Here is a 23,717-nt window from a genome sequence, read left to right as displayed (position 1 = left end):
ACTTGTGTCTCCAACTTTATATTGGTCATAATACTTTTCATAGTGTGCAGTATTTGAATCTGAAGATGAGAAGCACACAAGCATCACAATGACCTCTTTTTAAAGTTGTCTAGATATCCATTTTGGACATTGGGTTAATGGTTTGAAAACAACTGCATTACACTACATTTATAAGCAAACCAGAAAAAATTTATTTGGAGACTGCAGCTTTTTATTTTTATTTATTTTTATTTTTTTAATTTTTAATTTTTTTTTTTTTTGAGAATGCAGCTTTTTAATGGAGATTGAAAAAAAGTAGGCAAAGTGTGAGATAACAGCTATCCCTTAGGAAATAATCTTAATAGTTCAAAATCTTTCATAAAATCTTATTAAAATTTAGGAGGCAACATTAGTTTAACATTTGACAGGTATGAGAATAATTCTCAGTAAGAATCTTGCCTAATAATATTAGATCTTGGATTAGTATAATTTCTAGTTGCAGATGTAAATCTTCAAAGAATATATGTATTAGGCCAAGTGAACCAAATATGTAATAGTGCTAGATGATCCTTTACCTTTTTGTAAGTTCTTGAAAATGAAAATAGTATACTTATGATTCCTTCGTAAAAGTGTCCCTAAACCATAACAACTTCAAAGGACCTTGACTTTATCAGAGAATAGCATATTCAACTCCTATCCTTCTATTTTTACTTGTCATATAGGAATAATAATGACAACAGAATTATAAATTCTGCCTTGAAAAGATGAATATTGTTGCTCTTCCCAACGCTTACTTCAAGTTGAATCCCTGCTATCAGCAATACTTAACCTCCCTTGTCAAAGCAGTAAAAACTAAAGGCATTAAATTAGTATCTAAAATCAAATTTTTAGCTTTATCTATAAAATTATGTGTTGTATCCGGACATAGGACAGCAAAGGCCATATAAAATATATTCAGAGACTAATGTCATTATGAATGTAAAGGTTTTAAAGGTTTCATATATACATATATTTTTCCCTAACAACTTAAAACTCAATTTTTAAAAACTGGCTTATTGGGGCGCCTGGGTGGCTCAGTTGGTTAAGCGACTGCCTTCGGCTCAGGTCATGATCCTGGAGTCCCAGGATCGAGTCCCGCATCGGGCTCCCTGCTCGGCGGGGAGTCTGCTTCTCCCTCTGACCCTCCTCCCTCTCATGCTCTCTGTCTCTCATTCTCTCTCTCTCAAATAAATAAATAAAATCTTTAAAAAAAATAAAATAAAATAAAATAAAAAATAAAAACTGGCTTACAATATCAGGCAGGTGTCCAAATGCTGAGTTTTAAATTCAGCATTATCTTAACTCTTTGTAAAGATAAGTTGTTATACAAACATTAAAAGTGCAATAAGCTAAAAACACAACAAAACAAAATACCCTTGGTTTAGTATAACTAAAATTAATAAATAAAGCAGAGCACTAAATGATCTAAGAACCTCGTCACCAGAACAGAGCATCAAATAACAATGAACGAACATTACAGCCCAAAGAAAGCAACAGAAAAATCTCACAGTCAGGTTGTGTTCATGTGAATTTTTTTTTAACACCACTGTTCCCACACTTCACAGGCCCTATCCTAGACAAAAATCCATCAATACCAACTTAATACCAAGAAATTCTGAATTGATAATTTAGCAAAATGCAGTTTGGCTTACTGCCCAAGGTGGTAAGAAAAATAAGTTCAGGAAAACATGCTACAGAGCTTGCGCTAACCCGCAAAAATAAACAACAAATATTATTGTGGCTACAGATCAAGAACTTGTTTTAAAAAAAGAAAGATTTGGCATTTAAAATGGAAACTTTCCAGTACATTCCAAAGGTATACTGAAAAGGCCAGTAATGAAACAATGATGACCAAGACAGCAGAAGCACCCACAACTGAGATACACTTTGTTCTATGAAATGAGAGTCCACAGGTTGACAGAAAAATATTCTAATTTCAAAAGTCAACTATACGACACCCTATTTGCCATTACTAATTCCATTAAGATTACTAGAATTTCAAAAGTGGCACTGTAAAAAATGGTACTTCCAGGATTCAACCCAAAAGCCCAAACCAACCAATACAAGAATATTAGATGACATTTAAAGTAGCCTCAACAAATGTGTGATATTTCTCCTTTACAATTTATATTTTAGTTTTCTTTCTCAGCTCTTAAAAACTGTAGTTGGAATTTCTAAAGCTTCAAGACCATGCATTTCTTATCTTCTCTCTTAATACAGCAAACACTAAACATAACACAACTTGTCAACAGTATCACTTAAAACACTGTTCTGACACAACTGAGGATCTGCTTCTTGGCTCCTCAAACTGGTGGTGCTATTTTGCTCAACAACTATTTGCTTATGGTCATATCTGGTCCTTGGACAACCTATTCACATTGTAGTGGACTGTAGCTCTAAAGTCTACCTCATTTTTCAGAATCATCAGTGGTATTTTACCTCAATGTGTAAGAATATGGAAGAGGGCCTTCCAAGTTGAACTTCCTATAACTCACAGTTTGAAATGGTCTGGAATGGCTGATCACATTTTTAAGATCTAACTCAGCACACTTATACAGAGGTAGTAGATGCCTTTGGTGAATCCCAAGGACTGCTCTAGCACAAGCTTCTCTCATTCTGCTCACCAAATCTAAATCAGCTCCCCCAATGAAAACAAGTTCAAGTTCTGTTTCATAATAAGAAAGTGTACAATCAAGTCTTACAATCAAATTATGAGTTATACCACCTAAATTCTGGAGCAAAGAGAAAAAGTCAAATTTAGGAGCTATGCTCATGGTTTAAAGCTTCTAAAAAACCACATAAAACAAGAACAATATCGTTAACATCTTGGGTCCAATGTGCTATAGCGATATTATCACAACTGTTTCATCAATGTAAGAGCTGAATCAATTTCTATGTTGAGAAAATATACATGCATACTACCATTTCTCTATCAAATACATATACATCTCATAGAAACACATCCTCATAGGAAACACTGATTTTACATTGTCTTTTTGAGAACAATTTTGCATTGAATTACAATAAAATTACAACTCATTGTTGTATATCTTAAATTAGAGATGTTTACACAAAGAATTGTAGTAATGTACAAGAGCACTTCAATAAGAACTGGATGAACAATGCTTAAAGCAAAAAGTTTTTATAACCAAGCTGTACGAACATTAGGGGGCTTAGGTCTTAGCAACAGGCCACTTGACGTGTCAAAAACTGCTCACTCTTACAACTGAGACCACTGGTAGCACTGGATGTTCTAGAAGCTCCTCTTAATGGGCTATACTGGCCAAGAGTTGATCTCACTCGTCTTGAGGACGGTGATGAGCTGAGATAACCCATATTGCGATGATAGTCCATCAGTTGGTCAGAGCGTTTCATACCAACTGTTGGCTTCACAGCTTCAAGCCTTTTCAATAAAGCCAAATTTTCTCTTTCAATCCTTTGTTGTTCCCTCTGTCTGTTGAGGGCACTATGATATAACTTAGGGGGATGAACAATCGATCTTCTAGGAATCGTACTTTTGTTTCCTGATTTTTCAGCCTGCCTTGACAGTTCTTAAAAAAGCCTCTGATTTTCCCTATCAATCTGTCTCACTTCCTCTCTTGTGAAAGAGTAGTTTTTCCTTGGTGCTGCCGAAGGCTGATCAAAGTGATGTTTTTGTGGTCCTTTTTTATCTAATTGCAGAAACGCTTTCAACAGATGATTGAGGTCCATTGTGTCATGTAAGGCTTTTTGTTTATATCTGTGGTCTGAACTGGAATCTAACACTGAAGATTTTGATGTGAGATCAGGCCCATGTTTTTCTTGCCCTTTTTTGGTTGATTTCAATGATTTTGAATTATTTTTTAAATCCTCAACATTTCCATATACTTCTTGACTCACATTTTCTTGCCTTTTAACTTTTACTTTTTGATCATTTGATGCTCCCAGTTCAAAAGATTGAACAGGGCTGATGTCTGGAGTTGACAGAGGAGTGACATCTGTCACAGTATCTTCAGATTCCTCATGGTAGTCACTGACTTTTGGTTTACCTGAAGGCTGTATTCCTGTTGATTTCATTCCTGGTTTATATTTCTGTTTTGGTGACAAGTGGGTTACACCACATAGACATTTCTTTAATGATGGCGATGAATCAGAAATACAGATATCAGACCCTGCATCTGAACAATCTGTGCCTGTACTTGAAGATGAGGAGGACAAAGAGGAAGAGGAGGAGGAGGAATTACTTTTGGAATACTTTTTACTTATGTTTTTTTTAAAGTTATTAGATGGTTTAGCTGACTTGGACCTGACATGTTGCTTTTTCCCATCATCACTGCTTTCCTCTCCATCAGTATAATAATCATCTTCACCTTCTTTTATAATTTTGGGACTTCTGCTTGGAGTGGGCAAGTGTATTTTATGCCCTGTTGTAGCATCCCACAATTTTTTTTATCTTGAAGTGGTCAATGATAAAGAATTTCTGGTTTGCATATTATCATTTTCTACAGGGTGGTGTTCTGGAGTAATTTTCTCCTTTATTGCATTTTCCTTCCTTTGTATTCCAAATTTCAAGTTTACATTTTCTGTATCTTTATCTATTTTCTCTTTAGGGTCATCATTTTGCTTGCCAAAAACTGAGTTACTTTCACATTTCTTTGCTTCTTCAAAGTCACTGTCAAAGAAGGAATGGTCCACTTCACCTTCTGATATATCTATAAACCGATCCCTGATGGTAAAAATATATCTGGCTGGCTCGGCAAGTTGAGCATGTGACTCTTGATCTCAGGGTTGTGAGCTGGAGCCCCACGTTGGGCGTAGTGCCTACTGGTGCTGTGGCCGTCGCAGCCATCTCGCACGCCGCCAGCGGCCTTCCAGGGTCGCGCGCACGCCGAGCTTATTATTTCTGATTAATGATCCACAGGTGGCCTGAGGTGGCAACCTCAGGTGATGGTTCCCACATGTCATGACCTAGGGTAACTCATATCATGATAAAGATGGGGTAGTTTCCTATCCTGCAATATAAACTAAAAGCTTGGGTCTATCCTCATGATCTTATGCAATTATTTCATGGGTATTTAAGTTCTTTCCCTAAAATTTTTGTTAAATTATCTCACAATTTAGTCTTCTTGCTGCTTCTGTTGTTAGTAAAACTTTCACACACGCTTAAGATCAATTTGTCTAAGACATTTGGTTTAAGAGGGGGTATTCCACATGGGTTCATGAAGAACAACCCCAGGATAATTCCCCAGGGATCATCAGAAGGGACAACCTCCATCTGACAACCTGACCAGACAGGCTGGTCCACTTCTGTATATACATTCCACAGGACTAGGATTCCTATAAAATACAGTATGCCCAGTGAAATTTAAATTTCAGATACAGCATTGTTTAGCTATAATGTATGGGATATAATTATATTTAAAAAGTATTTGTTATTTATCTGAAATTCAAATTTAACTAGTCACAGATCAGAGAAGGAAGAAGCTGGAAACAGGTTATATAACTTGCCTAAAATCTTTCAAGAATAGAAATGATATCCTTCAAAACATGTCATTTGGAGAAATAAGTAGGAAGAGGTGGAGTTAGAGCCCCTAGCAAAAAGAGAGGCATTATAAAAGTAGGAAGAAGTAGGGAGAAGACTACAGGCGTTAGAAATGGTTACTTTCTTTTGGGGAGAGGGGGATTCAGCTCTTATAGAAAATTGAATAAAGCATGGACCTTGCTACATTGAGTCACATTGGTTCACATTTCATCAGAAATCAAAAACAAACAAATAACAATTCCCTTTATTAATCCATATGCTAACTTTGAAAATGAAGGCATTTATATAATTTCATGTGAAAATAACTTGGGATTGAAATTAAAAGTTTTTCCTCTGATTAACTGGGCAAAATATATCCTATTATCTAATTTCTCCAAAACTCACTTTTCTCATCTTAAATCAGCAAAACAATCCTGCTCACCTAAGAGCTGTGAGGAGTTTTCATATAAGTAAGATACTCAGTTCAGTGCCTGAATTATATTAATCACTCCATACAGTTTAATTAGTATCGTTAAGACAATATAGCTCTAATGTATAAATAAAAATAAATGTTGGCAATTATTTTTTATCTAAATAGATATTTTTTACAAAACTAGATTTCATGTTGCCACAGTATCCTTTACTCCTAGAGCTGTGTTCTGGGACACAGTAAATACTAAAAAAAATTTGTTGGGCGCCTGGGTGGCTCAGTTGGTTAAGTGACTGCCTTCGGCTCAGGTCATGATCCTGGAGTCCCTGGATGAAGTCCCACATCCGGCTCCCTGCTCGGCAGGGAGTGTGCTTCTCCCTCTGACCCTCCCCCCTCTCATGTGCGCTCTCTCATTCTCTCTCTCTCAAATAAATAAATAAAAAAATAAAACCTTTAAAAAAAAAAATTTGTTAAAGGAATGAATATGTTCAATTTAAGCATACAACTTATTGTCTTATGACAACTTAGAACCAATTTCTACTATCTTGCCTCAGATTTTCAGAACTTTGACTTTGGTCCTAGAAAAGTTATTTCTAGGGCGCCTGGGTGGCTCAGTTGGTTAGGCGACTGCCTTCGGCTCAGGTCATGATCCTGGAGTCCCGGGATCGAGTCCCACATCGGGCTCCCTGCTCGGCGGGGAGTCTGCTTCTCCCTCTGACCCTCCCCCCTCTCATGCTCTCTCTCTCTATCTCATTCTCTCTCTCAAATAAATAAATAAAAAATCATAAAAAAATAAAATATTAAAAAAAAAAAAGTTATTTCTATGAAGCTATATTTTAATTTGCATATCATCATTAAAGATTTTGATTTTCTTGTGGCCTGACTGAATTTTATTTGATTAATCTATGATGGAAGATGCAAAACTCACATCTTAATTATCAATATGTTATTATAAATAAAGTTTTTAAAAGTATATAATATATAAAATGTATAAAAATTATATAAAAATAAAGTTATTTTGTTTTTAACTTTTCTTCCCTTATAGGAGTTTATAGCTACCTTGTTCATAAGCTATTGTGAACATGAAATTGTTACTTTTGATTTCCAGATTAAAAAGAAAATAATTATGAAAATGATTATACGGTAAACTATAAATTATTGCTAAAACTATTGTTTTAATAGCATAACATTAGTTTTCATTATTCATAATTATTGAGGGAAAATATTAGTGAAATAAAACAATCCCTTGCCTCCAAATTTCCACATTTAACATTGTTCTTGCCAGCATTTGTGTACATGTCAACCATAACTCAGTAACTAAAAAAGATAAAGGAACTTTCTCTCTCCCACTAACAGAAACCAACTTCTAAATTAAAACTACTTCATGTATACAGTCTCTTCACCATAGGAATTGATGATCTATTATTTCACTGGATTTGGGACTTTTGACAAGAAGATCTGGTGATTCAAAGAATTAAACTGTGTGTGGATGAGCACGATTAAATTCTGTATAAAAACAAAAAGAAAGAGCTAGAGAGAAATTCATATTGATATTGGACAAATGTTTTGATGAAGCCTTAGGAAAAAAGAATAGACACTAATCAGAGTAAGTATCATTCATGCATTATATTCAATGCAACCAAGAACAGATGTGAAAGGCTGATGTTAGAGAAATAATGAATAATGCAGTTGTTCAATGCCAACTCTCATTTTACCTGATTATTACTGTTTCTTTGATTGAATTATAGATGAGAAAAGTGCATTTGTAAAGCACTAAATATATTTCAATTATTGAATTCACCATGAATCTATCACCAAAAACGATCCACCACTAGTATTCTGGATTACCTACAAAGGGGCTGAATCAGAATGCTGCATTGTTAAAAAAAAAAAAAAAAAAAACTACAGTAAATAAAAGCTGTGTTATAGTAAAATAATAATTGTCACTGTAGCTGAACACTATTTATGCAGCTGGGCAATATGCCATATGCTTTATTTTTATTTTCTTGTTTACTTTTTCCAGAAACACCAAGGTAGATATTACTGTCATTTCCATTTTATGGATAAGAAAACTAGCTTAAAAAACTTAACTAGATTACTAAATCTCATATGACCAATAAGCGGAAGAGCCAGGACTGACCTCTCTCCCTCTCTCTCCCTCTCTCTCTCTTTCTCTCGTTTGTCTATCCTTACGTCCTCTGACCAAAAAACTCCTATGATGCAGGCTCTGACTGGTCAATGTGTAATCACAACCTGATTCAATTTTTCATCAGTAGAATAAAATAAATAATGATGCTTAGCCCTGGGGGTTATTGTGGTACCAAATGAGAAGATGTTTGAAATCTGTGAAAACTGTAAACTGACACCATTATAGATACTTTTTACTATTAACAAATAGAATGTTCAGGCACTGGGTTTAATAAGAAAATAAGATATGGTTCAAACTTCATGATGATTACAGCATAGTGTGACAATCTTATATATAATTAAATATAGATGATGGCATGAAAGTTTCATAAGGAGTTCAGAGGAAGGAGAGATTTCATATGAGAGACAGTGTGTTCAGGAAGGAAGGGAGAAGTCCAAATAGATAGGAAAACTAGTATAGGGTGTTTTAGAACAGGGGCAGGGACAAAGCAGAAGTATTCAGGAGAATTTACATAACTCAGTTGGTTAAGTTTTGTGCAATATATGACAGTTTCTAATTTTTCATATCCTGATCAATATGTTCTACTCTTTAATAATAACATAGGTAAAAAGTAATGTTAATTTTAATGAGCATGGCTTTTTTAAAAAAAGTGATTTTGGACATCTTTTATGGATTAAACATTTATAATTAATTGTTTGTGGAGATGTCTACCCATATTGTCTCACTATTTGCTATTGATGCCAGGTAGTTCTTCACCAGTTAGAGAAGGTTTTTGTGTGTTAGGATATTAGTCTTATGTTTTATGAGTTGAAAATATTTTTCAAATTAATATGTCTTTTGACTATGCTTATATTGATTTTGCTATGGAATTTAAAACAGGGCGCCTGGGTGGCTCAGTTGGTTAAGCAACTGCCTTCGGCTCAGGTCATGATCCTGGAGTCCCGGGATCGAGTCCCACATCGGGCTCCCTGCTCGGCAGGGAGTCTGCTTCTCCCTCTGACCCTCCTCCCTCTCATGCTGTCTGTCTCTCATTCTCTCTCTCTCAAATAATAAATAAATAAAATCTTAAAAAAAAAAATATTAAAAAAAAAAAAACATATTGGTTTTAATTTTTTTTATTTTATGGATTCTGAGTTTTGTGCCATGCTGAGGAAAGCCCTGTCCATTTTCAGATATATTTTTTTAAATTATTCTTTCATTTTTTTTCTAGGATTTTTGTGTTATTTTTTATATTTAAATATTTGATTCATATGGAATTCTCCCTGGAGTAAAAGTGTGAGACAGCATTCAAATTTGTTTTTCATTGGTTTACATAATTGTTGAAATAGCATTTATTACAAAAATAAAACTCCAACTCAATAAATTTCTATGTTTTGGGTATATTTATAAATTTTCTCTTATTTTCCAATAATCTGTTTATGCATCAACATTACTATACTTTATTTTTTAAAAGATTTATTTATTTGAGAGAGAGAGAGAAAGAGAGAGAGAGGGAGGGAGTAGGGGGAGGGGCAGAGGGAGAGAAACTCAAGCAGACTCTGTGCCGAGCATGGAGTCCAATGCAGGGCTTGACAGGGGCTCGATACCACAACACTGAGATCATCACCTGAGCCGAAATCAAGATTCAGGCGCTCAACCGAATGAGCCACCCAGGTGCCCCAACATTACAGTATTTTAAAAAGCATTATAATTTTATAGAATGTGTTATAATGTAGTAGAGCTACTCTTTCAACATTCGTCTTCATTTTCAGAAATTTTGTGGATACTTCTTACTTGATTATTTTTCCACATAAACTTTAAATTCAGATTTTGTAGTTCAAATATCTCTTATTTTTATTTGAGACCCCTTAAATTTATTGATTATCTGAGGAGAAATTTCAGAGTTATTATGTTGAACCTCCTGGTTTTCAAGCAGCAAATAGCATAATTAAGGTCTCCTGGCATTTTCTCCCTCAATATCCACAGCAGCTCAAGACATAGCAAAATAAACTTGACAGTCTAGCCTGATCATGGAGGCCTGTAGGTTGAGCCTCATTGTACCTCTCACAGTACTTGTATGAAAAAGTCCCCTTATTTAAGACTCAACATAGAAGGACAAAATCAGCCCACAGCAGAGGCTAGGGTAGACCCCCAGGCTCCTGCACAAGTTGGAGAAAGGAGAGGGGGGCATAGGATCCACAGCCAGTGATGACGAGGGAGATTAAGACAACCCAGAGAAAATGGCCTCATTACCCAGAAGCCTTGCCTAAAGCCAAAGGAATAAACCAAACCAAACACCCAGCAGCATCACTGAGTCCAGCAGGGCTATCAAGTGTCCCTGCAGGGGAAGCACTGCATTTTCCATACACATCCTTCTCACAGTGTGAGTCAAATCAACAGCATCCCACTCTAGCCCAATTGTGTTACTTATTTATTGTCTATCTGCCCTCTTTTAGAATATCAGTTTATGAGTGTGCAAACTTGTCTAGCTTAATTACCTATTATATCTCCAGCAACTGCAACACTACACTCCCATTTTTTTAGATGAAAATTCAATAAATGTATATCGAATAAATGAATAAAAAAACACATGAATAAAAAAACACATGAATAAATGGACTGATATTCTGCTAAGGATATTACCTCTGACTATTGCACTCCATTAGTTTATTAGTGACATGTGCCATGAGAAAACAGAAAATAGAAAAGCTGAAAAGCCCAGAGATGTGAGATGTACGTGTGAGTTAAAGACAAATATGCATTTATTCTTTTGCTTGTATTGCTTGTATTGCATTATGTTTATCTTTGTGTTCCCGGTGAAGCCAAAATTATTACTTAAGTCACTTTTTTAAAAAATCTCAGTTTGTCTATAGGTACTTGACCATGATATTTGTCTGACAGAAAATTTTATTGGGAGTCTTAAGATCATTTGAGACCTTGACCTTTCACTTTTCCTTCAAAAAACAAATTGGAGTAAGCATTGACTTTGCTTGTTATCACTGAAAAAAATATGGTCCAGATAAAACTTTGCTTTCAGTGGCTAATGCACAGTTTCTTATTCATGTGTTCATTATGAGTGAACTTGACCATTGCAATAGTTTCCATAATCGCTTCCCTACCGTTAGAACAATTTTTGATGATATCACCCTCATGCTTCACTTGCTTAATTAGACCCCAGTGCATCAATGAGTCATTTTAACTTTCTCCTGTGAAGGCTCTTCATGCCCAGGGCTCACCCCTGTCTCTAAGTTTTATGCTGTTCTTCTTAGCCAAGGCTGTAAGATATTTGAGTACAGTTGTTTTCTAGACAACTTATGTTTTTATTGATAACAGAATGAATCTTTACCCATTTCTTTGATGCTGTCTGAATAGGGAAGGAATTTGATATTTTTTGAATACCTACTATGTGTGAGAGTGTGTGCTATGCATGTCACACTTATGGTTTCATTTAAAATTAAGATATCATTTTCCTTATAGGAAATTAGTAATTGCTCACTGTAAATGTTTTGGGAATGTAAAAATTTACAAAATAGAGAACAAAATTAGCCAATCTTCTCTCTCAGTCCAGAAGTAAACATGGTACAATATACAGGGTTTTTCTATATTTAATACATGTATGTGACTGTGTTGTTCATATAGTTGTCAACTTATTAAATCACGGTCTTTTATCCATTTGATTAAAATATCTTTAACATATCCTGTTCAATGACTGTTAAGTTCTATTACAAAGCTTTTATGCTGTTTCTAATGGGTCACTGGAATAGCAGTTGACAGAATTAAAAGCATGAGTTGAAACAAAGAACAAATAACTTTGGCGATACGGTCTAACAGATAATCTCATGCTCTGTTACTCCTATGTTAAGTTTGGTTTAATTTAAAACTAATTTTTAAAAAGTATGATTTCTTATGCTTTAAGAGAATTATGTAATAATTTTCTGTGATAAAGAGAATTCTGACCCAAGTTTTATATTTAAGTGATTTATCGTTAATTTCCAAATTATTGGCTAATTACTTCCACTAGTTTAAGTGAGAGGAAATGGGATTAGAGTGAACATGGGAGATGAGCTGGGTTGTATGGGAGTGAAGAAAATAAATTTACTGATATGTTGGTTCAAGTATGGTCTTGTCCAATATCAAGGAAATTATATTCATGCAGCTCAGTTTTGTAAGATTATTGGAGAGGAAGAAGTATGGAACCAGAAACCTTTGTTTGATATCCAGGATTCTCCAAATTCTTGCTTAAATTCCTGCTCTATTAAATGGCACTGGATACTGCTGGGAAATAGCATTAGTTAAAAGTTAGAATAATAACAGTCACCAAACACAGAAGCTCTCTTTTCTCAGCAGGGTTGAGTCAACTGGAGCCCAGAATTAGGGAGTAGGCAAGAGGAAGTCCCCCTCCTGTCCTATCCACACATGTCCTCAATATTCAGCTGAATCCATTCACTGGAAGGAAAGGATTAAGAAGAATTAAGAAATCATATTGATAGAGACATTGCCTATGGCTTCAACCTCTACAAGAATTTTCATTTCAGTTTATTTAGTTGTTTTTTTATTATTGAGAATTGAGTTCCTTGGAAAAATAAATAAAAGCTTAATTTGAAATCAGTGAGAAGAGTTGAGTACCAAAAAGCTTGATGGATGAAAAAAATACCCAAATCATAGAAAGTTAGCAAAGCTTTTGTGGAAAACCATTCCACTGGAGAATCCCACCACAGAATTTATTGGTAAAGCCTTAGAGACCTCGAAAGAGAGGGAGCACATTGTTTATGAGTTTATTTTCTGGGACACTGTTTTGATAATGGTGGTAGTAAAACTTCCTTTGAGATCAAGTGGTAAAGCAGAAGGTTAACATCAAGGTAGTGCTGAATAAGACTTTGTAGACATATCCTGAGCAACCTCAGAATGTAACTATCATTTGTAAAGTTGTATGTGTGACCCTCTTGGACAGGCTGATATTTCCTAGAGTTTATTCTGTGATAATTATTTGGAAATTCTAAATCACTCAAGACTAAATTATGAGCACAAAACCTTAAACTGGGTAACAATTCAAAAGAACCAGTTTCATTTCTGTAACAGTTTTTAAAAGAAGCATGTCTCCTCATTACTGTTTTCTTTAATGTTTATAAGTATATGGGGTATTTGAGAAACCAGATAATTTTCAGGAATAATCTGGTTGATAAAATGAATCCAGAATGAAGACATTACATTTAAATTATTCTCCCTAATGGCTTATTAATAAGTATAAAATAACTGCAAATATAAAATAGTAAAGCAAATGATTCATTTTAACACAGACAGTGAAATACACAAAGGGTTACATAATGGCATTTTGGCGTTGACCCTGAGAGCTGAAAGTATTTATTATTATTTGTTTGTTTGTTTGTTGTATTTACTGAGTAGAAACGCACGTAGTTAAGAGAAAGTGTCAGGCAAAATAGAAGATGTTTGATAGGACAGATTTAATTAGCTGATACAAATATTATAATATATCAGCACTTTTAACAACATGACCTTCAATTGTTCCTCAGGGGACACAGCACAACAAAGAGAAAGACCTTTCTTCTAAAATGACAGCTGCTGATAATTCTCTGTATTTACACATTTCGTTCCTTCTAAAAAGCACAACATGTCCTTAATTTTGTGATGCTCCTCAAAGGTTAATGGGTCTGAACTCACATTCCTGATAATTCAGCTTTTGTACAGTAGGCCAAGTTCACTGCAAAGTCAGGGGAATAAGGATTATTACAAAGCTAGGACTATGAAAGGCCACAGAACAAGAATAGAGTGAAAAGTATTGAGTTAAAAGATTAGCATTGATCCTAGATTATCACAAAAGTTGCCTAAATATTCTCCTGGTATCTGTGCTACCTCCAGATGCTCAATCTATCTTAACCTGCCTACAGATTTATTCCTTCTTAAACACATCTTTGATCATGCTGCTGCCACAAGTAAAATGTTCAATAGCTCCTTAAAACTGAAGTATAAATGCTATCCACTTAATCATTTGGCCACTGCTTATATTGCCACACTTCTTCCACATGCCTCAACTGTGTGAAGTCTCCACTTCAGCTAGGCTGCTCTATTTTGACTAAAACAACACTGCCTCACACATTTGCTCACAAAACCAATCTCAAACACACGGGGTATGCCTAGCTGCTTCACCATACACCTCCTTTTCATTGACATCTTCCCCAAATAGTCTAGAAAAAGCTTTCAACTCTCAACTTCTGTAACACTCTGCTCTTGTTAATAATGTATTTGACATACTCATGAACTGTTTTCTTGAGGTCAAAGTGAGATCTTGCAGCTAGCATCTGTTCCTACTGCTTAGTCTTACAAGTACTCCCTTACTCAATAAATATCCAGTGGTTAAATAAACAAATACTGATATGTTGACCACCAACTCTGAAGAAAGTTATAGGAATTTTGAGACATGGATAATATAAATAAAGCATAGAATATATTCCAATTATTTCCAAATTTGTATTTAACAAAGGTCATAGGAGAGTTCCTCAGGAAGAATCAAGAGGTAGGGGCCTCTTCACCTGCCTGTTGGTGTCTTTGCCTTCCTCCAAGTCTACCCTGTGTCTTGCTTCCATGAAACACAGCTGAACAATGTTCTGCAGGATGAACATCCGACCTAATCCTGCAGAATGTTTATTGTTTCCCATGGTTAGATCCACCAGGCTCAGATTTTTCCACTTAATAGTTTTTCTTAGAGGTTTAAACTTTAGATAAATGAATAAAAGAATTTAGAAAGAATGAATACACACTGTGGGTTGAATGTTTTAAAGCCAAATAAACAATTAACATATGGAGGAAAGTAACTAGTGTTTACTGAGTATTGGTATATTTTGGATGCTATGCAAGATTCTTTGTGAATACATCTTATTTATTTTCAATTTTAACAATGAGGAAATTGAAACTCAGGATGGTTAACCAACTTGCTCAAGGTCACACAATCAGAATAACAAGGCTCGGATTTCCATTCAATATGCTGTTCTTAAATTAAGACTCTGTTTCTCTTGCATAAATACCCACGTGAGATATAGCTGAATTATATGATAGATGTATTTTCAATTATTTTAGAAACTCTCAAATAATTTTCCAAGTGGTTATGAAATTTTACATCCTCATCAGCAGTTTATTAGTGTTCCAGCACTACCATATTTTGCCAGAACTTGGCATTTTCGGTTATTTAAAATTTTAGCCACTCTAATTGGTATGTGTTAAGTATCAGACCGAGGTTTGTACTTGTATTCTCCTAGTGACAAATATATTGAGCATCATTCCTGTGCTTATTGGTCATTCATAAATCTTCTGTGATGTGTCTGCTCAAACCTTTTACCCATGTTTATTGGGTTGTTTGTCATATGTCCACACAAAGATTTCTACATAAATGTTCACAGCTGTTTTATTCACAATAGCCAAAATATGGCAAACAACTTAAATACCCAATGATAGGTGAATGGATACATAATATAGATGATATATCAGTACAATGAATACTAGACAACAACCAGAAACTACTGACACATATAGCAAAGTGAATGAACCTCAGAATCATTGTGCAGAGTGAAAGAAGCCATACCCCAAGAGAACATACTATATGATTCCATTTATAAATAAATAGATGACTGATAGGTAGACATATATAGATGTAGACATATAAATTCATCATTCCAGAAAGTGCAAATTAATCTATAGTGACAAAAATCAAATCAACATTTGCCTGGGGCCATGGTTAGGGGACATCTTGAGGGGGGTGAATATGTTATAGTTTCATTGCAACAACGATGTGGCCAGGGTATACATGTGTCAAAACTCTTCAAATTGTATACTTTACGTGGGAATAGAAAGTATACCTCAGGTTGATAATAAACAAAAAGACATACATACAAACAAACAAACATACATACATACATACTAGGGAATGCATCAGATAAAATATGATTTTGGTATTATTCTTCTCACCGTGCCTAATAAGACTAAAGTAAGTGTCTCTATCCAGAAATATCTCTACCTTGGTTTTGATCTTATCTGTTGTACCTTTTGTTGCATCCCCTTATTTCCATGTCATCACTGATTTTTCCAACAACCCCATCAATGAAATTTTGAAAACTCTCAATTTGTTCATAGTGGCTTATCTTTAAGACTTTAAGTTCAGAGTCAACATTGCTTCTAAAGTCATAAGGTATTCTTTCTCTCTTTGGGCATATATATCACAAAATATTCTATTTCAAGAATGGTATTCTCTGCTAATGTGTAACTTTCAAAACATTCATTACTCCTGAGAATTATCAGGAAATGGATTCTCTCTTTGCCAATTACAATCCCAGTATGAGTAATTAAATATACACAATAATTTCAACATGAAGAGGACAATTTTTAGGTTCAACATTATCTTTTTTTTTTTTTAAATCTCTCTCTCAAACATCTACTCATGATAAAAACTCAACAAATCAGGCAAAGAAGAAACACATCTCAACACAATAAAGGCCATATATGATAAGCCCACAGTTAATATTACACTCAGTGAAGAAAGGTTGAAAGCTTTTCCTCTAAGATCAGGAATAACACAAGGGTTGGTTCACTCTGACCAGTCCTATTCAATATATGGCTGAAAGTCCTAGGCAGAGTAGTCAGGCAAGAAAAAGAAATGAATGACATCAGAATTGGAAAGCAAGAAGTATAATGGTCTCTATTTGTGGGTGATATGATTTTATATAGAGAAAATCCTAAAGACTCAACCAAAAAATTGTTAGATCTAATCAATGAATTCAATAAAGTTGCAGGATATAAAATTAACATACAAAAACCAGTAGTGTTTCTGGGGTGCCTGGGTGGCTCAGTGGGTTAAGCATCTGCCTTCAGCTCAGGTCGTGATCTCAGGATCCTGGGATCGAGCCCCGCATTTGGCTCCCTTCTCAACAGGGTGTCTGCTTCTCCCTCCGCTCATGCTCTGCCTCTCTCCCAAATAAATTAAAACAAAACAAAACAAAACAAAACAAAACAAACTTAAAAACAAATCAGTAGTGTTTCTATACCCTAACAATAAATTTTCTGAAAAACAAATAAATTGATCCAGCAAACAGTAGCATTAATTTTTTTAAATTAGGAATAATTTAACTAAGGGAGTAAAATATCTCTACCCTGAAAACTATAAGACATTGATAAAATAAATGAAAACACAAATAAATAGAAAGGTATCCCACGTGAATGGATTTGAAGAAATGATATTGTTAAAATGTCAATACTAATGAAAGCCATTTATAGATTCAATGAAATCCCTATGAAGACTCCAATGGCATTTTTTACAGAAGTAAAATTTATACAGAACCACAAGAAACTCCAAATAGCCAAAGAAATCCTGAGAAAGAAGAACAAAAAAGAAGGCTTCACACTTCCTGATTTCAACCTATATTATAAAGCTATAGTCATCAAAATAGTATGGTACTGACATAAAAACAGATAAGCAGACCAACAGAACAGAATCAAGAGCCCAGAAACAAACTCAAGCATGTATGGTCAACTAATATTTGACAAGGGAGCCAAGAATACTCCATGGAGGAGACAGTCTCTTCAATAAATGGTGCTGGGTTAACTGGATATTCACATATTAAAAAAAAAATGAGAATGGGACCCGTAACTTACACCTTTCCTAAAAATTTCCTAAAGATTAAAGACTTAAATGTAAGGCTTGAAATCATGAAACTACTAAAAGAAAACATAAGAATAAAGTTCCTTGGCATGGGTCTTGGTAATAATTTTTTGGATATGACTGCTAAAGCACAAGCAACAAAATAAAAAATAAACAAGTGAGACTACATCAAACTAAAAATCTTCTGCACAGAAAAAAAATCAACAAAGTGAAAAGACAATCTATGGAATGGGAGAAAAGTATTTTCCAACCATATATCTGATAAAAGATTAGTATCCTAAATATATAAAAACTCATAAAATAGCAAAAAAATCCATAAATAACCCAATCTTAAAAATGGGCAAAGGACCCAAATAGACATTTTTCCAAAGAAGATATATAAAAGTCAACATCACTAGTCATTAGGGAAATGCAAATTAAAACCACAATGAGATACTACCTCATGCTTGTTAGAATGGCTATTATCAAAAAGACAAGAGGTAACAAATGCAGAAATGGATGTGGAGAAAAGGGAACCCTTGTGCATTGTTGGTGGGATTCTATATTAGTGCAGCCACTATGGAAAACAGTATAGAGGATCCTCAAAAAATTAAAAATAGAACTACTACATGATCCAGCAATTCTACTTCTGGGGATATATCCAAAGGGAAAAAAACCACTAACTCAAAAAGATATCCTCACCCTTAGGTTCACAGAAGCATTATTTTCAATAGCCAAAATATGGAAGCAACTGCAGTGTTCATCAATGAATGACTAGATAGAGAAATTGTGGTATATAAATACAATAGAATATTATTCAGCCATCAAAAAAAAAAAAAAAGGAAATCCTCCCATTTGCGACAATATGAGTGGAACTTGAAGGCATTATGCTAAGTGAAATAAGTCAGACTAAGAAAGACAAATACTGTATGATCTCACTTATATGTGGAATCTGTGGTTACCAGAAGTGGAGGTTGCGGGGGAGGAGTATTGGAGGGACATGGTCAAAAGGTACAAACATTCAGTTATAAGATAAATAAGCACTAGGGATGTAATGTACAACATGATGACTACAGCTAATACTGTTGTTGTAAGATATATAGAAAAGTTTTTTATTTTTTATTTTTTTATTGTTATGTTAATCCCCATACATTACATATAGAAAAGTTTTTAAGAGATTACATCCCAAGAGTTCTTGTCACAAGGAGAAAGTCTTCCCCCCCTTTTTTTTTCTTTCCTCCTTTCTTTTCTTTTAATTGTCTCTATATGAGAATATAGAGATATTCTCTATAGCTGGTATTAGCTGATCCTATTGTGGTAATCATTTCACAATATATGTAAATATATGGAATTTACCCAGTAATGTATACCAATGATTTCTCAATACAGTGGAAAAAATAAAATGAATTAAAAGTAAAAAAAAAGCCTATCCCAACACAGTCATCAAAAGCTGCCTAAGCCGACAAAGGCATCAAAAGAGTAAAACTCCAGCCCACCTGCAGCTTCTGGGTCTTTACGGTTACATGGACTTTTGCAGATAGACTGGCATCATAAAAATAATGCCTTCAATGCTAAAAATGCTTTTAGAATCCAAAATTTTCTAATAGTGGAATGAAGTTCCTCATAGTGGGGTCCTTGCAATACTTCAATCACTTCAGCTATGGTCAACCTCAACCTTCTACTCAATGGCCAAATACAGCTTACAAACTATATCTTCAGAACACAAATCACTTTGCCAGAATTATCTAAAGAAACTATGTAAAATCAACAACTCAAAACTAAATAGTGTTTCTATCACTTCAATGAGATTCATTTTATAATTATTATCGACAGAAAAAATAAGTACCTATACCTATAGATATCACATATGTCATCATACTCTAGAGCTATAAATGCTTTTTAACATAAAAAAAGAAACAGTCAATATCTATTGAATGAATGAATGAATTTCATATTAGGTCTAAAAATAATTATTTTAAAAATTGTTGAACTTTCCTCAGAATCAGAAATAAATTGCAATATATTATGGAGACTGATATTAGTACTCTAACATCACCATAACACCTTCCTCTTTAAACATCTCTCTCATGCCTTTAAAATCTGACACCTGAAGGGGAAATACATACAAGAAGAAATTTAACTGAGACTGAGTGGGAAATCTAGCTCAACCATCACATTTGAAAATGAGTGCTCCACCTGATTCCTAGCTTTAAAAATTAGGCTGGGTGATTTCCACATTTTCCCATGTAGTTATGGGTCAATAAATCACTTGGAGGACTACTGCTAATAAATTAGATGGAATGCAAATATACAGATTTGCTCAGGTTAAACTCAGGGTTGTTTTTTTTTTTTTTTTAATTTTCTGATCCTGATATTTCAAGTATCCTAATACCCATCTTTCAATGAAAAAAAAAAAAAAATTCCACCTATCTGGTCTCGCTCTAAATAGAGCTAGAGTATTTCCTTCAGAAATCTATCCTTGTTTCCCTCATCAATTTCTCAAGATGTTCACCTCTCCCTGACTCAGTTATTCCCCTTTTAATTGTCAGCATAAGCTAATTTTGTTCCAGATGTTTGCCAGGGAGTGCAATATATATAAATATCTACTGAGGTAAGAGGCATACATATGATATTATGCATCTAGTTGTTCTGAAATTTAATCCTAGATAAAGCCAGACTAATAGAAAGCTCTGTGTGCACTGACTTACTTTACAAAAATCAGTAAAACACTGGATTTACTGATTTACTTTTTGACAGAATGAACCAGAACATTATAATATATTAAATATATATTTAAAGTCATTTACCAATCTTTAAGAATACTGGTAGATCTATAAAATTTTATTTTCAAAGCAAAAATTATTTCTTTTTTTTTTAAGATTTATTTATTTGAGATAGAGCACACAGCAGGTAAAGGGGGAGAGAGAGAGAGAGAGAATCCCAAGCAGATTCCTAGCTGAGCATGGAGCCTGGCACAGGGCTCAATCTCACCATCCTGAGATCAAGACCTGAGCTGAAATCAAGAGTCAGAAACTCAGCCAACTGAGCCACCCAGGCACCCCATCAAAGGAAAAAATATTTTTTAAAAATGAAATATATCTATGCATTTTAAGTAAAAAAAAAATCTGTGGTTATGTTTTCTGAAATTTAAAAAAATACATAAGCAGAATGATTTCTATACATATTCAGGTTTTGTTGAAATTTAGATTATAGAGGCTTAACTGTATCCCAGTTTCTATTACAATAAGTGTATTTCATGAAGAACTTCTTTTTAATATGATTCTTTTTTTTTTTTTAAGATTCTATTTATTTATTTGACAGAGAGAGACACAGTGAGAGAGGGAACACAAGCAGGGGGAGTGGGAGGGGGAGAAACAGGGCTCCTGGCTGAGCAGGGAGCCCGATGTGGGGCTTGATCCCAGGACCCCGGGATCATGACCTGAGCTGAAGGCAGACGCTTAATGACTGAGCCACCCAGGCACCCCTTTAATATGATTCTTTAAACCTTTTTAATAAGTCATCTCCAAAGCTGCATTTTATGTCAATAAATCTGAAATTGACCCCACCTTCAAATAATTCTCTTTAGATCATTATATTTTTAATATTTTTAATGGAGAAAATATTGTCTCTATAGGTGCTGAGGTACCTGGTAAGATCAAATCATATTCTGCAAAAAGGAGGATATTCTTTAAGTTTTTCATATTGAAATGCAAAAATATTTCAGTCCAAGTATTTTTCAAAAGATTCTCTCCCTCCATTCAAAATGTCCTTCTTTAATAAATATTTTTATAAGAAAATACAAACAAAATAAGTTATCTCTACTCATAATAACTTGTTTTCCTAAATTTGAATAATGCAAAATCACAGACTTCATCAATTGTGTTCCACTTTACCAAGATATAAATTTATCCACTTGAAAAATATAAGCTCCATGGAAAGATTTCTGTCACAGGTCAAAATGCTACAAGTAATGTTACAGACTTTCAGAATTATGCATTAGCATAATTCAACACCTTTTTTTTTCTTCCTTTTGTTTTCATAGGAGTACATTTCATGTTCTTCCAGTTTACAAGACTTTTTCAATAACTACAATTCACTAAATTTCTAAACTGAAGATTTTAGTATTCCATTTGTTGAACATTTGACTAAAACTTATTGTTAACAAATATTTTAACAAAAATATTACTAAATTTAAAAAATTGTATATTTTGAGGACTACAGATTTTGATTGATAGAATATCACTTTTTCAGATGCTTGCAGCAAAGTTTATTCCAAGTACATTTATGTTTCATAGGTTTTTTAAGTTAGTAGGATAGATTTATAATCCTATGTTATATTCTACCAAACTTATTTTGTCTTTTCACCACATAAAACACATACATTTATTTTTGGTGGTTAACTTTTTAAATAAATTTTTAAAAACATTAATAGTCATGTCAGAGGGTCCACCTTAAACAGAAGGAACATCAAAAGTTCTACACTGACTTCAAAAATTGGAAGAGAAAAAAAAAACCGTTACTAGAATTAATTTATCTTGCTCTTTGAAATTTTTGATGACACATGTAAAACTAGGCATCCTCTAACTGTTCATTAAGGTTTTCGTGTGCTAATGTAGCCAACACATTAACAGCTAGCACTTACGTCTCTTTCTTTATGTGCATAAGAAAATTTGGGATTAAAAAAATGAGTGAAGTTGGAAGTTCAGCTTCTGGATGAATTTTGTTGTATGTAAACAATACCATAATAGTAAAATAAGTGAAATTAAATTTAGAAGTCATTGGATCCAAATGAAAAGGCATCCTTCAGAATATGTCAATATATCTTTTACAGCTTCATATATTAGAGCATCATCAGTGAGCATGGTCTATTGAAAATAACTGCAGACTTTTAAAGTAGATGTTGACTCTGCTGGAGCAGATTTGCGTTTTCTGATTTTTATGTGGTCAGGGCCCCCAGAGTGGATAGCAACTCTTGACAAATATTTTGTGCAAATTATATATTCATCTTCATATTTCTTTTGAGAATTGAGGTTAGACAGTGAGGCAGGAATTAACTTTTTATTAAATATATACTTTGTTCCCTTTCACAAAGACGGCACCCAAGGCAAAGAAGGAAGCCCCTGTCCCTCCCAAAGCTGAAGCCAAAGCAAAGGCTTTGAAGGACAAGAAAGCGGTGCTGAAAAGTGTCCACAGTCACACACAAAAAAGAAGATCCACAGGTCACCTAGGTCCAAGATAATGCATCTCCGAAGGCAACCCAAATATCCTCCAATGAGCGCCCCCCGGAGAAACAAGCTTGATCACTATGCCATCACCAAGTTCCCCCTGACTACCCAGTCAGCCGTGAAGAAAACGGAAGACAACAACACATTTATGTTCAATGTGGATGTCAAAGCCAACAAGCACCCGATCAAACAGGCTGTGAAGAAGCTCTATGACATCAACATGGCCAACGTCAACACCCTGATCAGGCCCAATGGAGTGAAGAAGGCATACATTCCACTGGTTCCTGACTATGATGCTGTGGATGTTGCCAACAAAATTGGGATCATCTAAACTGAGTCCAGCTGGCTAAATATAAATATAAATTTTTTCACCAAAAATATATATGTATATACTTTGTTTCTGTGAACCCATTTTTGCAAAAAAAAAGTATATTGCAAAATTAAAACAAACAATAAAATAAATAGGTTTAGATGTACATTATTCATTTTAAAAATCACTCTAGCAAGAGCATTCATACTGCTCTTTATATTTTCTATGGCAAGACTGTTCAGCCTCTATTTCCAACACATATTTCCAAGGATTAACAGCTATCCTATTAAATGGGGACCTGGAAGCTTCATGAACCTAGCAGGCCACTGCACGGGGCCACAGTATAACCAGCTATGGCACCAACTGGCCACCAGGAACAGCAAAATGGATAAATGGAAGAAGTAAGTTATTCCTACCCTCCTGTGTGGAGGGACACTTCCTTTTAATAGAGAGCTTGCAAGCT

At 34.4% G+C, this 23,717-nt stretch overlaps 2 pseudogenes; one reads left to right on the top strand and one right to left on the bottom strand.

Annotated features, from left to right (window-relative positions):
- Positions 1 to 3,144: 3,144 nt before the first annotated feature.
- On the bottom strand, positions 3,145 to 14,750 carry LOC118531404 (cilia- and flagella-associated protein 97 pseudogene; annotated as a pseudogene).
- An 8,207-nt stretch (positions 14,751 to 22,957) lies between these two features.
- On the top strand, positions 22,958 to 23,275 carry LOC118531403 (large ribosomal subunit protein uL23 pseudogene; annotated as a pseudogene).
- Positions 23,276 to 23,717: the final 442 nt, after the last annotated feature.

Source organism: Halichoerus grypus, chromosome 4, assembly GCF_964656455.1.
Source record: "Halichoerus grypus chromosome 4, mHalGry1.hap1.1, whole genome shotgun sequence".
Lineage (NCBI taxonomy): Eukaryota > Metazoa > Chordata > Mammalia > Carnivora > Phocidae > Halichoerus > Halichoerus grypus.
Note: the sequence above shows the minus strand (reverse complement) of the source record. Positions and strands in the feature narration are given on the sequence as shown.